This window comes from Triticum aestivum, chromosome 2D (assembly GCF_018294505.1).
Source record: "Triticum aestivum cultivar Chinese Spring chromosome 2D, IWGSC CS RefSeq v2.1, whole genome shotgun sequence".
Taxonomy (NCBI): domain Eukaryota; kingdom Viridiplantae; phylum Streptophyta; class Magnoliopsida; order Poales; family Poaceae; genus Triticum; species Triticum aestivum.
This window is the reverse complement of record NC_057799.1, coordinates 343,709,750-343,724,500: the sequence shown is the minus strand read 5'-3', so window position 1 is coordinate 343,724,500 and position 14,751 is coordinate 343,709,750.

Here is a 14,751-nt window from a genome sequence, read left to right as displayed (position 1 = left end):
GTGTCGTATTCCAGAAGACTTCTCCTCGATCTCTGGGCTGGAATACGGGGCGTTCCGGTTTCTCTGAGCCGGGGTGCCACAACCACCTTTGCCAAAAATAGGGAAGCACAACTGGTTCCTCGCTCAATCAGATGATGGCAAAAGACTAATGGTCATTCGCACACACGAGCCGAAAAAGTTATACTGCAAAAACCCCACTGTGCACAAGCACCGTGAAATACGTGAGTATCCAAACAGTGGCTATTAAATCTATGAGCAGGATACCAGCTTGTTGGGGCCTTCAGGATTTTTAAGTTGGAGGCGGGTAAACAGCCTTGGGTCACACTCTCTATTTCTCGGACTCAATTATCCGATTAACCAGGAGATCACCGTTGGCAAGGACCTTGATGGCAGAGAGGCTCTGTTTGCTATGGAAAACTATGTCTACACGGCGAGCCCTATGACTTTGGGACCAAACTCCCCTAATTGTCAACGATACAGCCTACAACCAAAAGAATGTGAGAATGACAAAGGCATCTGGATTAACTTTGATCCTTGGATATCTCATGTCCGACAGGCAGTGATGTGGTTCAAGCCTCCAGGTTGATAGGTAATTGGGTTGTTGCGTCTAAAGGGTGGAGTACTGGTGTCTGTGGATCACTGGTGGCTAAAGCGGGGCTGCAAATTATGATGGTATTGGATCATCCCTCTTCGAATGACTTGTTGTCTTTGCTGCTTATTCTGGATGGGTGGTTCTCTCTTTTGTTATGCATATTCCTTGTCATTTGGTCATCCTCGTCTAAGTCACTCTTACTATGTAATAGTTGCCTCTATTTACAATGTCATTCTCATCTGGATCACGAGAGTGTGAGCACTGCAGATGGGTGTGTTTTGGTGGTGTAGCAAGATTTCTTATGAACTATCATGTCTTGCTATTTATGTCAATAGTAGTCACTAGTCAGTGTTTGAATGTTGTATATATCGTTGTTTCAAACTATTTATTGTCCCGAACTACTGGTGGGCTAAATGAGGGCATCACCATTCTCCAGTGTTCGGATTATATCTCCATTTTTCAAGTTATAATTTGAGCTTAGTGTCTTTTCGATGATGTACACTTGTTTGGGCCAGTGAGGTGTCGTTGAATATGGGTCGAGTAGTAATGCAATGCCAAACATGTCAATTATGACTCTTAGGCCGGGCTCTCAAAAAGAGAAAGAAAAAGGACTCTTAGGCCGATATGTGGGTGCCACTGATGTTTTCATGCGCTTGCGCGCCGAGAGCATATTGGCACGTGTTCGAAATTCATGCTACCTTTTCATCCCCAATCTCCCGCCCTCCCCCACCTCTGGAATCTCGATTCCTACTCCAGTTCCCCCAAATCCCCCTGCCGTACTCCCTGTACTCAAGCGCACTATCATGTTGCCGGTCAACACGGATCTCCGAGCCGGAGATCCCGAGGTCCGACCTTCCTTCGGGCACTACGTGTTGTTGCTCAACAGTGGCATGGCGGCGCTTGATGACGTGTTTGCTGGCAAAGTGCTGATGGTAACCATCAAGGGTGACCGGCCTTCTGTCCCGCCGGACGACCTTGTCAAAACTCTTGGCATTGCGCATGACATCCAAATAAGTGACTTGCTCGTCGAAGTCTGTCTGTCACCGGCTGATTTGTTCGTCAGGTTCCGGACAACTTTCAACTGCAGTCGTGTGTTTGAATCTTCCCGACGTTTGTTCTGCGATGGCTCATTGGTGAGCTTTGATCGGTGGCACTGTCGGTGTCAAAACCGGCGGATCTCGGGTAGGGGCTCCCGAACTGTGCGTCTAAGGCGGATGGTAACAGGAGGCGGGGGACACAATGTTTACCCAGGTTCGGGCCCTCTCGATGGAGGTAATACCCTACTTCCTGCTTGATTGATCTTGATGATATGAGTATTACAAGAGTTGATCTACCACGAGATCGTAGAGGCTAAACCCTAGAAGCTATCCTATGATTATGACTTTTGTTGTCGTACGGACTAAACCCTCCGGTTTATATAGACACCGGAGGGGGCTAGGGTTACACAGAGTCAGTTACAAGGGAGGAGATCTACAAATCCGAATCGCCAAGCTTGCCTTCCACGCCAAGGAGAGTCCCACCCGGACACGGGACGAAGTCTTTAATCTTGTATCTTCATAGTCCAACAGTCCGGCCAAAGCATATAGTCCGGCTGTTCGAGGACCCCCTAATCCAGGACTCCCTCAGTAGCCCCTGAACCAGGCTTTAATGACGATGAGTCCGGCACACAGATTGTCTTCGGCATTGCAAGGCGGGTTTCTCCTCCGAATATTCCATAGAAGATTTCGAACACAAGGATCGTGTCCGGCTCTGCAAAACAAATTCCAGATACCACCATAGAGAGTATAATATTTCCACAAATCTAATCTGCTGACAACTTTTCATAACGTGACGTCCAGCCGTGGTCCGGTCATTACGAACCGTTTTTCCCAAACTGCCACTACACGTGTTGCGAGGCGGTTTTATTGGCACGTCTTGTCGAAGCAGAGATCGTGTTCCCCTTACCGCGGGATTCTCATCACTACGGGTGTGGGTAACCCAATCGTGCCTGCTGGTATGACTCCTCGATTTTAGGCAAGTTCCAAACGGCCACGTGGAGGACGCTTGATATTCACCCTCTTTATAAAGGGGCCAAGGTCTGTACTTTTCTTCTCGCGCTCGAACCTTCCCTTCCCCCACCTCGAATTCCAACACCCAAGGCTCAGGCTAAGCGCTTCGGACCTTCAATCATGTCCGGATCCAACCTTCAAGGCCGGTGGATGGCCTCCTCGGTCACAGAGGAGGACATCAAGAAGCTAAGAGATGCCAGGTATCTGACCGCCGAAATCTCGCACAAGCTGCTTGCTCAAGGGCAGGTCATCCCCACTCCCGAACCCAACGAGAGTGTCGTATTTGTTTCCCACTTCCTCCGAGGGCTAGGCTTTAGTCTTGATCCCTTTGTTAGAGGGCTTATGTTCTATTATGGACTCGATTTCCATGATCTGGCTCCGGATTCCATCCTTCACATCTCGTCGTTCATCGTCGTGTGTGAGGCCTTCCTCCGCGTCACCCCACACTTCGGCTTATGGCTCAAGACCTTCGATGTGAAGCCGAAGATGACCGATGGGCAGCATGCAGAATGCGGAGGTGCCATAATAACCAAAGGCGCCGATGCTCCATGGCCAAAGGGTTCCTTCCCGGAGATGTCCGACTTATGGCAGCGGGAGTGGTTTTACATCACAGATCCCCGAAGTACTAAGTGGGTAGCTCCCCCGCCTTCCGTTCAGCCCCCCCACCGCAACTAGTGTCATGGGTCAACAAGGGGTTGGACTGGGGGCCAGTTAATGACGTGTCGATATTGCAGAGTCGCGTCTGAGATCTCCTCGAGAGAGATGTCAGCCTTGTCAAGATAATGCAAGTGATGCTAGTTCGTCAGGTCCTGCCATGCCAACGTCGACCTCTCCGTATGTGGGAGTTCAACCCGGAAGGGCCGCGAACTATTCAACAATTCTTCGGCGTGACGCTCGAAGGGATGTATGGATTGTTCTTCGGATCACGAATAAAGTGTCTGGACACCACCGAGGATGCGGGTCTAAACCGCAATCGTCCAGATACCCACATAACTAATTCTGCGGCCGAACATGCTGTCTTTTCATTTGCCCTAACATCATTCCGAAAAATCATCCTTTGACCAGGACTGGATAAAAAAAGCAAAGATGATCAGGTGTTCGGCCCCCCTTCCCGAAGGCTCACTAGATCCTGTACTAGCCAGGATGCTCGAGCACTCACCTTATCAAGTGCCATCAGAGGAAGATAAAGGGGGGAACAAAGAAGCCGAAAGCGGGCTTCACGCATTACTCATCCAAACCGGGGGAATTAGTGTCTCCGCGAGGGAGGATAATCGGGGAGAAGAATCTAAAATTCCTTCTCCCCAAGGAAGGAAGAGGACCGCCTCTAAAGACTTGGAAACAAGGGTTTCCAAATGAGGGAAGAAACCTTCGCCGGGGGGCCCTGCCCCGGAGGGCATCCTTACCGCACAGTGCCCACAAGGGGATCAGCCCTCCACCGAGCTGTAAGTAAACAAGAGTACTTTATAGTAAATATATCCTGCTTCATTTCTGAGGACAATAACCGAGACGTATGTCTTGTAGTTCGGATCGTAGCCCTTCTCGACAGAGTTCGTCTTCGGGGGATCTTCTTCCGGAGATGATTGAGAGCGTAACGCCCCCCCCCCTCCCGTGCCTCCCCGCCTCATGAGGCGGATGACCCTGAGGTGTCGTCACGGAGGATTTCTCCTGATCCACCAAGGCCAGAAGGTAACCCTTCGGCCACCCGAAGTCTAGAGTATTCGGCTCCTAACGAGAGCAACAAAAAGAGTCCGGGATTATCTGGTGTACGACCGGATGCACTGATGGGTCTTCTGGAGCAAGCGGCTATCTCAGAGGCGCATCGTACTTTAATGGGTGCGGTGGTTGAGAGGATTTCATCCGCCCAAAGTGGATTGCATGAAGCTTTTATGAGCCTGCTAAGAGGCTTTGAGGTACGCAAAGTAATATATATATATATATATATATATATATATATATATATATATATATATATTTGACGGTACCGCACACGCTAGGTGTGCCCTATGCAGATAGTAGCCCCTGAGACTCTGGTTGCTGTCCAATGGCGGCAAACAGAGGATCGTAGTCCCAGGTAATGATCATGTTGCCTTCATGTGCAGGCGGCTGAGGGTCCGGTGGCTGGCCGGACTGGTGAGTTTGTCGAACTGAGGCGGCAACTTGATGCGGGAGATGCCGACATCGTGCTTGTAAACAAGCGGCTTGACGAGGCACAGGGTATGTATTCTCCGGTGGTCAATAGATATTAAGAGGAGCATGATGCTAGTATTTGTAATGTGCTGTGACTGCAGATGGAGTTGCCGCCGTGGAGACCCTTCGTGCGCAGCTTGCCCAAGCCAAGGAACAAGCCAGGAGAAGCGATGCGGCCGCCCTAAAGGCGGCCGAAGAGTTAAGAGCCGAACAAGCTGCTCATCGCCAGAGCGAAGATAAAATAGCCAAGATGGCTATTGAGCTGAAGGATGCCGCCGACCGGTATGAGCTTCTTGAAAAGGAAAGCCAAGCGAAGGCGGCGGACTTGAAGAAAGCCATGGTAGCAGACAAGGAAACCCGCTCTAAAATCAGAGCGGCGAAGGAGGAGCTTCGTCAAGCCAGAAATATCACGACTGGGAAGCCCTTTTGTTGCGGACGAAGTTTGGATATCCGAAGTATGCCCCTCTGGATAAATTATGGAGTGCTGCAGATGCGTACTTGGACTTGGCGACGAGTGCTGTTGATGCGACTGAGTTTTTCAAAGATCAAAAAGTTCACGAAGTGGAAATGTTGTTCTGGTCGCAATTCAGTGCTCCAACTCGTCCGCTGCTGTTAAATGAACAAATGGCCAAGTGGGCTGAACTCCACAGATTGTCCGGACTTGCCATGAGGTCTGTCGTGGATCATCTTTGGCCGGAAGGACCAAGGCCGAATAGTTATTTTGGTTTAGTGCAACAATTCCTTGGTGCTGTGCCGCATATCGACGCTGTAAAGAGGTCGGCGTGCATAGAGGGTGCGTGGATGGCTCTTGCACGTGTTAAGACATACTGGGCAGAGATGGAGGCCACCGCTATTGCAACCCAGGATCCGACTGTAGGCCAGGTCTCGGCCGAGCACTATTTTGAAGAAGTCCTAGAAGGTGATCGTTTAATAGAGGCTCAGTGCTCGAAGAGTATCATGTTCGAGTGACATGTATCCCAATTGTAAGAACAATGCTATTTGGATTATAAAGGCTGTGTTTATACTTTTGCCTGAAAGTATTATGATGCCTCCTGTGCGGCCGTTTATGTATGTATATAACCTGAAAGTTTGCAGTCGTCGGCTTCAGCCCCCACGCATATAATGCGGGGGTGTTTGGAAAAGCGCGTATTCACACTTGATCCAACGTCTTGGTCCATTAAGGAGGTGATAGCGCGGCGAACAAGGCAATCAGACTATATTGCTTTAACACTTTCACTTAGCCATATGAGTTTGACAGTGGGGCTACTATATAGACCCTGGTACTTCCGCGCGTCTCAGGATACGGTGCGCGTACATACATGACCGGGAAACCGGTCCTTTGTTAATGCGGAGGAATCACGAAGATTCCGCTGAGTCATCGAGTGGTTGACCAGTCTCGTGCTTTATCATGAGAGTCAGTTTTCGGCTTTCTACTGAGGTGCTCATCCAGATGAAGCAGGGCAAAATCGCAGTAGTTCTCCCGGTGCCACCTTAGCCGATAGAGCGGAACATAAGGTAGCAAAACACGGGAGCCGGGCAAACCCAACTATTGACCAAAGACATGATTCAGAGTTGATGCATATAAAGCCAAACTCGCGACGCCGAACACTCCCTAAGGTATTCGGACTTTACAACATATACCGGGCTGAGTAACTCCCTTGATGATGAACCCTGAATTTCTAGGTACGTGCATTAGTCTGACGTGGCGAAATGCCAATAATGCCAGCATCCCTCTTGGTTGTGTTGAGTATCCGGAGGGTGTGAAGCAACAAGAGACAGTAAGAAAGGTTTACACAGGGCCTTAATCTAAAAAGAAACCTTTGAGCGGGGCCCTGCTGCACGTCTGCGCCTGTGTGTCCGTTGTGCCGTATCCTGGAAGGGTGTAGCACAATTATCATCTGTAAAAGAGAAAAACCCAGGTGAGAGTCTTCGTGCGAAAAATTGGTTATTCTTAATAAACCGTTAAAATTAAATCTTTAAATAAGGTCAAGCCGAACTGTAGCCCTTTTTACATGCGGGAAGCCCCTAGCACCACATATGGGGGTATATCCCTTGACCCAATCTCAGATTTATCTGAGCTGTTACAGCTAGGGGTGCGCCGGACTCGTCTAGCCGTGTCCACGGTCTTGACGACCGATCATTTATTCTGGCTGGAGAGGTCGTTTAGTGTTCGGCTGCTAAAGCCGCCACACATTCTTCCGTACGCAAGGAACGCTCTGTGTTTTCCGCTAACTATGATGATGCCACGTGGACCGGGCATCTTAAGCTTAAGATAAGCATAATGCGGTACTGCGTTAAAACGAGCGAAGGCCGTTCGTCCGAGTAGTGCTTGATAGCCACTTCGGAATGGAGCGATGTCGAAGGTTAACTTTTCATTTCGGAAGTTGTTGGGAGATCCGAATACAACCTCTAGTACCAGAGAGCCCGTGCAGCGGGCCTCTGGGCCTGGTATTACTCCTTTAAAGGTAGTATTGCTTTGGCTGATTCTTATCGGGTCTATCCCCATTTTGCGGACTGTGTCCTGATATATCAGATTAAGACTCCTATCGTCCATAAGGACTCGGGTGAGATGGTATCCGTCAATTATTGGGTCTAGTACCAAGGGAGCCGATTCTCCGTGCCGGATACTAGTCGGGTGATCCCTGCGATCAAAAGTGATCGGGCAGGACGACCAAGGGTTGAACTTGGGGGTGACGGGCTCCAAGGCGCATACGTCTCGAAGTGCGTGTTTGCTCCTCCTCTTCATTACGTGAACCATGTTCACTGTTTTGACCTCTGGTGGGAATTTTTTCTGTCCCCCAGTGTTTTGTTGGCGAGGCTCATCCTCGTCTTCACTTGGTGTCTCCCTCCCCTTGTGTTCGGCGTTTAGCTTGCCGGCCTGCTTGAAGACCCAACATTCTCTGTTGGTGTGATTTGCAGGTTGTCGGAGGTGCCATGAATTTGACATAATCTGTCTAGAATCTTGTTTAGCCTGGACGGTCCATCTCTGCTGCCTTTGAATGGCTTTTTCCGCTGACCGGGTCGAGAGCCCCTAAATCCGGCGTTTACCGCCGTGCTGTCTGGGCTGTGTTCATTGTTTCGACGCTTGCTTTTATTGCATCGTGGTTTTCCATTGCCGTCCCTGACTTCGGATGTGCCTGGGTCGCTGGTGCCGCTACGGGCCAGCCAACTATCTTCGCCTGCGCAAAAGTGGGTCATAAGGCTTGTTAGGGCTGCCATTGTCCTCGGTTTTTCCTGGCCGAGGTGTCTGGCGAGCCATTCGTCCCGGACACTGTGTTTGAAAGCCGGTAAGGCTTCGGCGTCCGGGAAGTCGACAATTTGATTCTTCTTAGTGAGGAATCTGTTCCAAAGCTTTCGGGCTGACTCTCCGGGCTGTTGAATTATATGACTTAAATCATCGGCATCCGGAGGTCGGACATAGGTCCCTTGAAAATTAGCCCTAAAAGCATCCTCAAGCTCTTCCCAACTTCCAATTGAGTTTTCGGGGAGGCTCTTCAGCCAGTGCCGAGCTGGTCCTTTCAACTTGAGGGGCAAGTATTTGATGGCGTGGAGATCATCTCCGCGGGCCATATGGATATGAAGGATAAAGTCCTCAATCCAGACCCCAGGGTCTATCGTTCCGTCGTATGCCTTTATGTTCACGGGTTTGAATCCCTCTGGAAATTCGTGATCCAGCACCTCATCGGTGAAGCATAGGGGGTGCGCGGCACCCCTGTATTTGGGTGTGTCATGGCATTCTGACGGTTGTAGTGTTCGGTTTTGATTCTGTGCCGGAGCGCGCTTCCTAGACCCATAGATGGACCTCGTCATACCGGCCTTTTGGTTTGAGTCCTCACGTAAATCGTGTGCTGACTTATGTGCGACATCGTTAGCCACCCGATCGCGGCCGCGGGATGGTCGATCCGGCTGATCGGCCATTTTATTCTTCGGCTGTGTAGGCTCTAAAGCCTCGTCATCGAATTCAGGCAGCAGCTTGCGCTTTGGATAGCTCTTTGTGTGGCGACTGCCACCGTACTTTTCTTCAGTGTCGAGCACTTTGTTCCATCTACTGTTGAGTGTGTTTTGTGCGGCCTTAAGCCTTTGCTTCTGCTTCTTTAGACTCCTCGCGGTGGCAATAAGCCTTCTATGGAGGTTCTCTTGCTCCAAGTGCCTTTCCGGGATGATGTGTGCATCGTCGTCCGGACTGTTCTCCTCTCCGGAGATAGGTTGATTAGCTTGATGCTCGGCGTCGCCGTGATCGGACAGCGGCTCTGTACTATGTTCGCCGTCTGCTGATTCATCCTGTTCTGTCGCTGGATCCATGTGGTCGTTGTTTCCTTTGGAGTCAACCGGGGTATAATTTTTTCCTGCGCTGTTATCGCTGTTTTTACCGAGGCGGGATTTACAGCGGCGCCTACGTCGTTGCTTTGGTTGCTTCTCGAGGGAACTGTCCTTCGCTGCATCCTTCCATTCCTCGTCATTGTTTTCTTTGGGTGTATCCACCATATATATATATATATCGTGTGATGAAGTGGTTGTCCAGCGCCCTGTGGGCGGTGGTTCCTGTTCTTCTCCTGCATCGCCGTCCATACCGTCGATGTCTTCGGAGTCGAAATCAAGCATGTCGGTTAAATCGTCGATAGTGGCTATTAAGTGGGTGGTCGGTGGGGAACGAATTTCTTCGTCGTCCGCTTCGCACTCGAGCCGTACATAGTTCGGCTGAGGGTCTCCTTACAAGGAGAGAGACCTTAATGAATTTAGCACATCGCCCAAGGGCGAGTGCTGAAAGATATCCGCGGAGGAAAACTCCATGATCGGCACCCAATCAGATTCGATAGGCACGGACGCAGGCAGTTCGGAGACTGGGGACGAATCCAAGGATCTGGCCATATAGGTCTCGTAGGAGGTGAAATCAGTATTCGGCTCTATCGCCGCTGAGTGTGCGGCCTTCGTGGCGAGGTCCATCCACCCGTCCACAGACGGCGCAATCAGCTCCGGATTAAGGGCCGGAGTAGCCACAGGTGTGATCTCCCGAACACCGTCTGACGGCAGAGCTAAGTCATGCTCGTCGTGACAGTGCGGCGCACCTGACATGGGCTCGAATCCGTCAAAGACCAAGTCTCCGCGGACGTCGGTGTTATAGTTTAAGTTTTCGAACCTGACCTGACGGCCAGGGGCGTAGCTCTCGATCTGCTCCAGATGGCCAAGCGAGTTGGCCCGCAGTGCGAAGCCGCCGAATACGAAGATCTGTCCGGGGAGAAAAACCTCACCCAGGATCGTATCGTTGCCGATGATCGAAGGAGCCATCAAGCCTTATGGTGACAGCATAGTGGAACTCTCAATGAAAGCACCAATGTCGGTGTCAAAACCGGCGGATCTCGGGTAGGGGGTCCCGAACTGTGCGTCTAAGGTGGATGGTAACAGGAGGCGGGGGACACAATGTTTACCCAGGTTCGGGCCCTCTCGATGGAGGTAATACCCTACTTCCTGCTTGATTGATCTTGATGATATGAGTATTACAAGAGTTCTACCACGAGATCGTAGAGGCTAAACCCTAGAAGCTAGCCTATGATTATGATTATTGTTGTCCTACGGACTAAACCCTCCGGTTTATATAGACACCGGAGGGGGCTAGGGTTACACAGAGTCGGTTACAATGGAGGAGATCTACAGATCCGAATCGGCAAGCTTGCCTTCCACGCCAAGGAGAGTCCCACCCGGACACGGGACGAAGTCTTTAATCTTGTATCTTCATAGTCCAACAGTCCGGCCAAAGCATATAGTCCGGCTGTCCGAGGACCCCCTAATCCAGGACTCCCTCAGGCACCCAGGATGGGGCTCGGTGCCCTCTGAGCTTGAGTTTTTAACAAAGCTTACCTTCCATGGCATGCCTCGACGTGCTTGGAACAACGAGTCCATGAATGAGCTTATCAACGACCTTGGAGGTGAGCTCAGAAGTGTGTTTGTTCCTCCAGACAGCTGGGCTCTGATGGTTATGGCATGGATGAAGAAGCCATCCACCATACCAAAGGTGATTGGTGTTGAGATACCGGTGCAGGAACTGGGGTTGTACTATTCGTCGCCACCAAGGCCGCCGCGGACCACATTAGGGATGTACCTGTATCGAGTGTCCGTGCATGTCGAAGAAGTGGTCAATCCATCAATCGAAGTCCTGCTGCCGCCGCTGGTGCCAGGGTCCGTTGACGATGTCAATTACAAGAGTCAACGTTAGACTTTCCCCGTGTTGCTCTGTACGATGGATGTCACAGGGCCTACTCCATCGCATGGCGGAGGCCACTGCTTCTTTGGGAGAAGAGGCGGGGCTGGCTGCCTGGATGTGCTCTAATTTGAGGTAACAACTGAATCTTGTCAGATACTAGTTAAATCCGAGCTATCGGTGTGAAACACTTATGTGCCAGTACATTTGATTGTGACATGTTCTATTTTTGTACCTGAACTTTTTTTAGAAAGGGTTGTACGTCAACTTAATGCGCTAGTAGAACTTATTGTGTTGTCTGTCTGTTTTCTTTGCACAGCATTCAAGATATTTCCCCATCATTGATAAAGACGATGAACCATTATGTATGAGTTCGTTTGTTTCAACATAGCCCTACCCGTAGCGATCCACTGCTTCCACCCTGATTGTGCCGCCTGCGTGAAATTTTTGCATGCCAGTTCGGTGTGCTATGATGTTCTATATGATTGTGTCAACTATATAAGTTTTTACTGAGCATCAGCAATGCATATGGCTGAAAGATATATTTACGAGAATCAACCGATGGGTCTCTCTCTCTCTCTCACACACGCAAACACACACACACAAGTGGGACCCGTTGAATTTTTTCTTTGCTCGTGCCAGCTTTTAATTAGGTTCCACTTTACTCTAACTTTTTTCTTAAGTTATTAACTGAGCCCAGTGACTTCAAAAGTTGTACAGAAGCCTTGTCTGGGCCTTTCCGGCGTCGTTGAATGTGGGCTGAGTAGCCATGTAAAGTTGTATTGTACTACACAGGCCGTTTTTTGAACATCAGCAACGCAACTGGGCCGACTGTTGTACACAATATCCTAAAATAAGCGTAGCCTAGCCTATCTTTCTTTTAAAAAAATGCACAACCCAGTTCATTTTTTATATAATAAGATTACCAAGCCCAATTTTTTTTAATAATATTCATATCTCAATATTATTTTTATACGAAATGCTTAGTCCAGACCATCATGGTTTTTTCACCCATCCCAGAAAATGGGTCCATTTCTACTAAAATCAAATGGCTTGTAAATTATCAGAAATGATAAATGCGCTGCATGTACGCAATATTATTTTTGACCCAGCTCAGTAAATATGTGTATTTGAATAAATAATCAAATGCGCTGTAAATTATCACGAATAGTATTTTTTTAGAAACAATTATCATAAATAGTAAATCAGCTATTATTAATTTTACCCAGCCCAGGAAATAGATTATTTTTTGAGTCAAAGCCCAGGATATAGATGTATTGGCAAACAAAATGAAAGGGATGTAAAACCTAAATAAATGGGCTGCATTCCGCCATAGCTTTCAAAGCTGACTTTGTTGGCCCACTAGACGAAGCCTGTGCAAGGTGTTGTCCATTTAGTGAAAAAAACTATTTAATGGTCTAAAACAAAAAGTCAAAAAATTATTGTGACATCTGTAGTCATTGGATTGACATCCAATGGCGATCCTGCTTCTTCAATCTCTGATCTAGTTGCTCTTGCTCCAGCCGCCAAAACCATCGCCAGCTGGAGCACCTGCATCTGCCTCCCGTGGCCAGCTGTGCTGCAGCGCAGGCCTCGCCGCCACACTCTACTCCCAATGGTGGCCAGGTCATACATGTACTCACCCACACCTTCTATTATTCTCTGGCGAAGGCAGGCTCACCCGGTAGCCGAACCAGTCCCTCGTACTCCCCTCCGCCAGGGACTCCAGCGCCCCTTGTTCCATGACTCTAGATCGTTCCCATCTTAGGCCTCACCTTCGTCCACTGCCTTGGTGCGCTTGGCGCGGTGTGGTCAACGTGGTCAAGGATCGCCTTCCATTGGAAAGGACTATACGTGGAGAGGCTGACAGCTGGGTCCACGACTGCGGCAAGGAAGTGCCTCCTTATTACGCGCAAAATAATGATTCCTCCACCTGACAGCAGGACCTACCAGAAGGGCCTTGAAAAAAAACGTTACCCCCTGATAGCCGGGACCCACCAGCTACATCTTCGTATGCAAGGAAGTGTGTCCGTATTACGGGCAAAAAAAGATTCTCCCCCCTAACAGCTAGGACCCACCAGCTATATCTTCACATGAAAGGTAGTGCCTCCTTATCGTCCCTGACAGCTGGGACCCACCAGCTATATCTTTGCATGGAAGGAAGTGCCTCCTTATCCTCCCTGATAGCTGGGACCCACTGGGTCAAACCGTACATCGGGTTGTCTGTCTGGTCGCGAACGTGTACGTACATACTGGTCGATCGGTCTCTCTGCAACGATGAATCGTGTCCGAGTAAGGAGATGCACGTGTCATAGTAGAGGCACGGACGTATCATGTCACGCAGTCTCGTCTATATATATCATGTACACATATACAGCCACACTGCAAGAAATTAAATACGGCTACATATGTACATAGGGCAGGGTCTCGAACGCGTACTCGCGTATACGTACGGCCAGGGCTCGTGTACATGGAGAGGCAACGGACGGCAGTGACGTCATCCTCTTCATTGGCAGCTAACCGTTTGGGTCGGAACGGAGGAAACAATGTCGTCTTCACTGAGAGCCAAGTGAGTGGGTCGGAACGCGTCCCGTTCATTAGGAGCGAAGCCACTGGGTCGGAGCGCATCTTGTTCATCGGGAGCCAAGCGGCTTGGACGGAGCAGCCGAAAAGAGGTCTGGCATACTGCAGAACGGAGGAAACGGGCCTTCTGTTCGACCGCGTATGATCGAAACGGGGTCATGTTCATCGGGAAGGGTCTGGCGTACCGCAAAACGGTGGAAACAGACTTCTGTTCGAGCTCGTATGGTCGAAACGGGGTCCTGTTGATCGGGAGGGATGTGGTGTACCGCAAAACGGAGGAAACGGACTTCTTTTCGATACCTATGGTTGAAACGGGGTCCTGTTCATCGGGAGGGATGTGGCATACCACAAAACGGGACTCCACGGGCTACTGGTCATCCACTATTGACTTCCTCCAGCCTCCACCTGCTACTGTTCATCCACCGTCTCTAGCATCCACCAGACACTGTTCATCCAAGGCTACTGTTCATCCAGCCTCCACCGGCTTCAGCTCAACCAGCCACCACGGGGTCCTGTTCATCCATCCCCAACCGGCTGGGGTGTGTGGCAGCCTCCTTGGGCTCCTGTTCATCCAGCGACAACCGCATACTATATACCATGGGGTCCTGTTCATCCAGCGGCAACCGCCTACACACGGCCGGGGTCATGTTCATCCAACCCCCACCAGGAACTGTTCATCCACAGCCAACCCTACCGGCTCGACTCACACCACGTCTCGACTCGTTCTACGTATCACACGCGCGGCAGCAACGGGCACTGTTCATCCAGAGGCAACCCAACCGGCTAGCTATGTCTTGCACGGGGGTTCGATTGGCTTTAGTAAGCATGCATCAGCAGCGATCGATCGGGTTCAGTTAGCAGCAAAGGAGTCTCGGTCGGGTTCAGTTAGGAGCGAAGGGATCGATTGATCGGCTTCAGTATGTAGCAGCAGGAGATCTCTCGGGTTCAGTTATAGCGACACGACTCGCACCACGCGCGCGTGCGAGAGAAACGCGCAAACCACACAACATCGCTCGGCCTCGACCACCCATCGTAACCAGGAACTCCACGATATTTTCCTCGCCCTCGCTTCTACCATGATTTTCTCCGTCATGGACGGCCCAAGGAATGTCATGCAGGTGCGTCTCCGGCCCTCCCAAGACGAA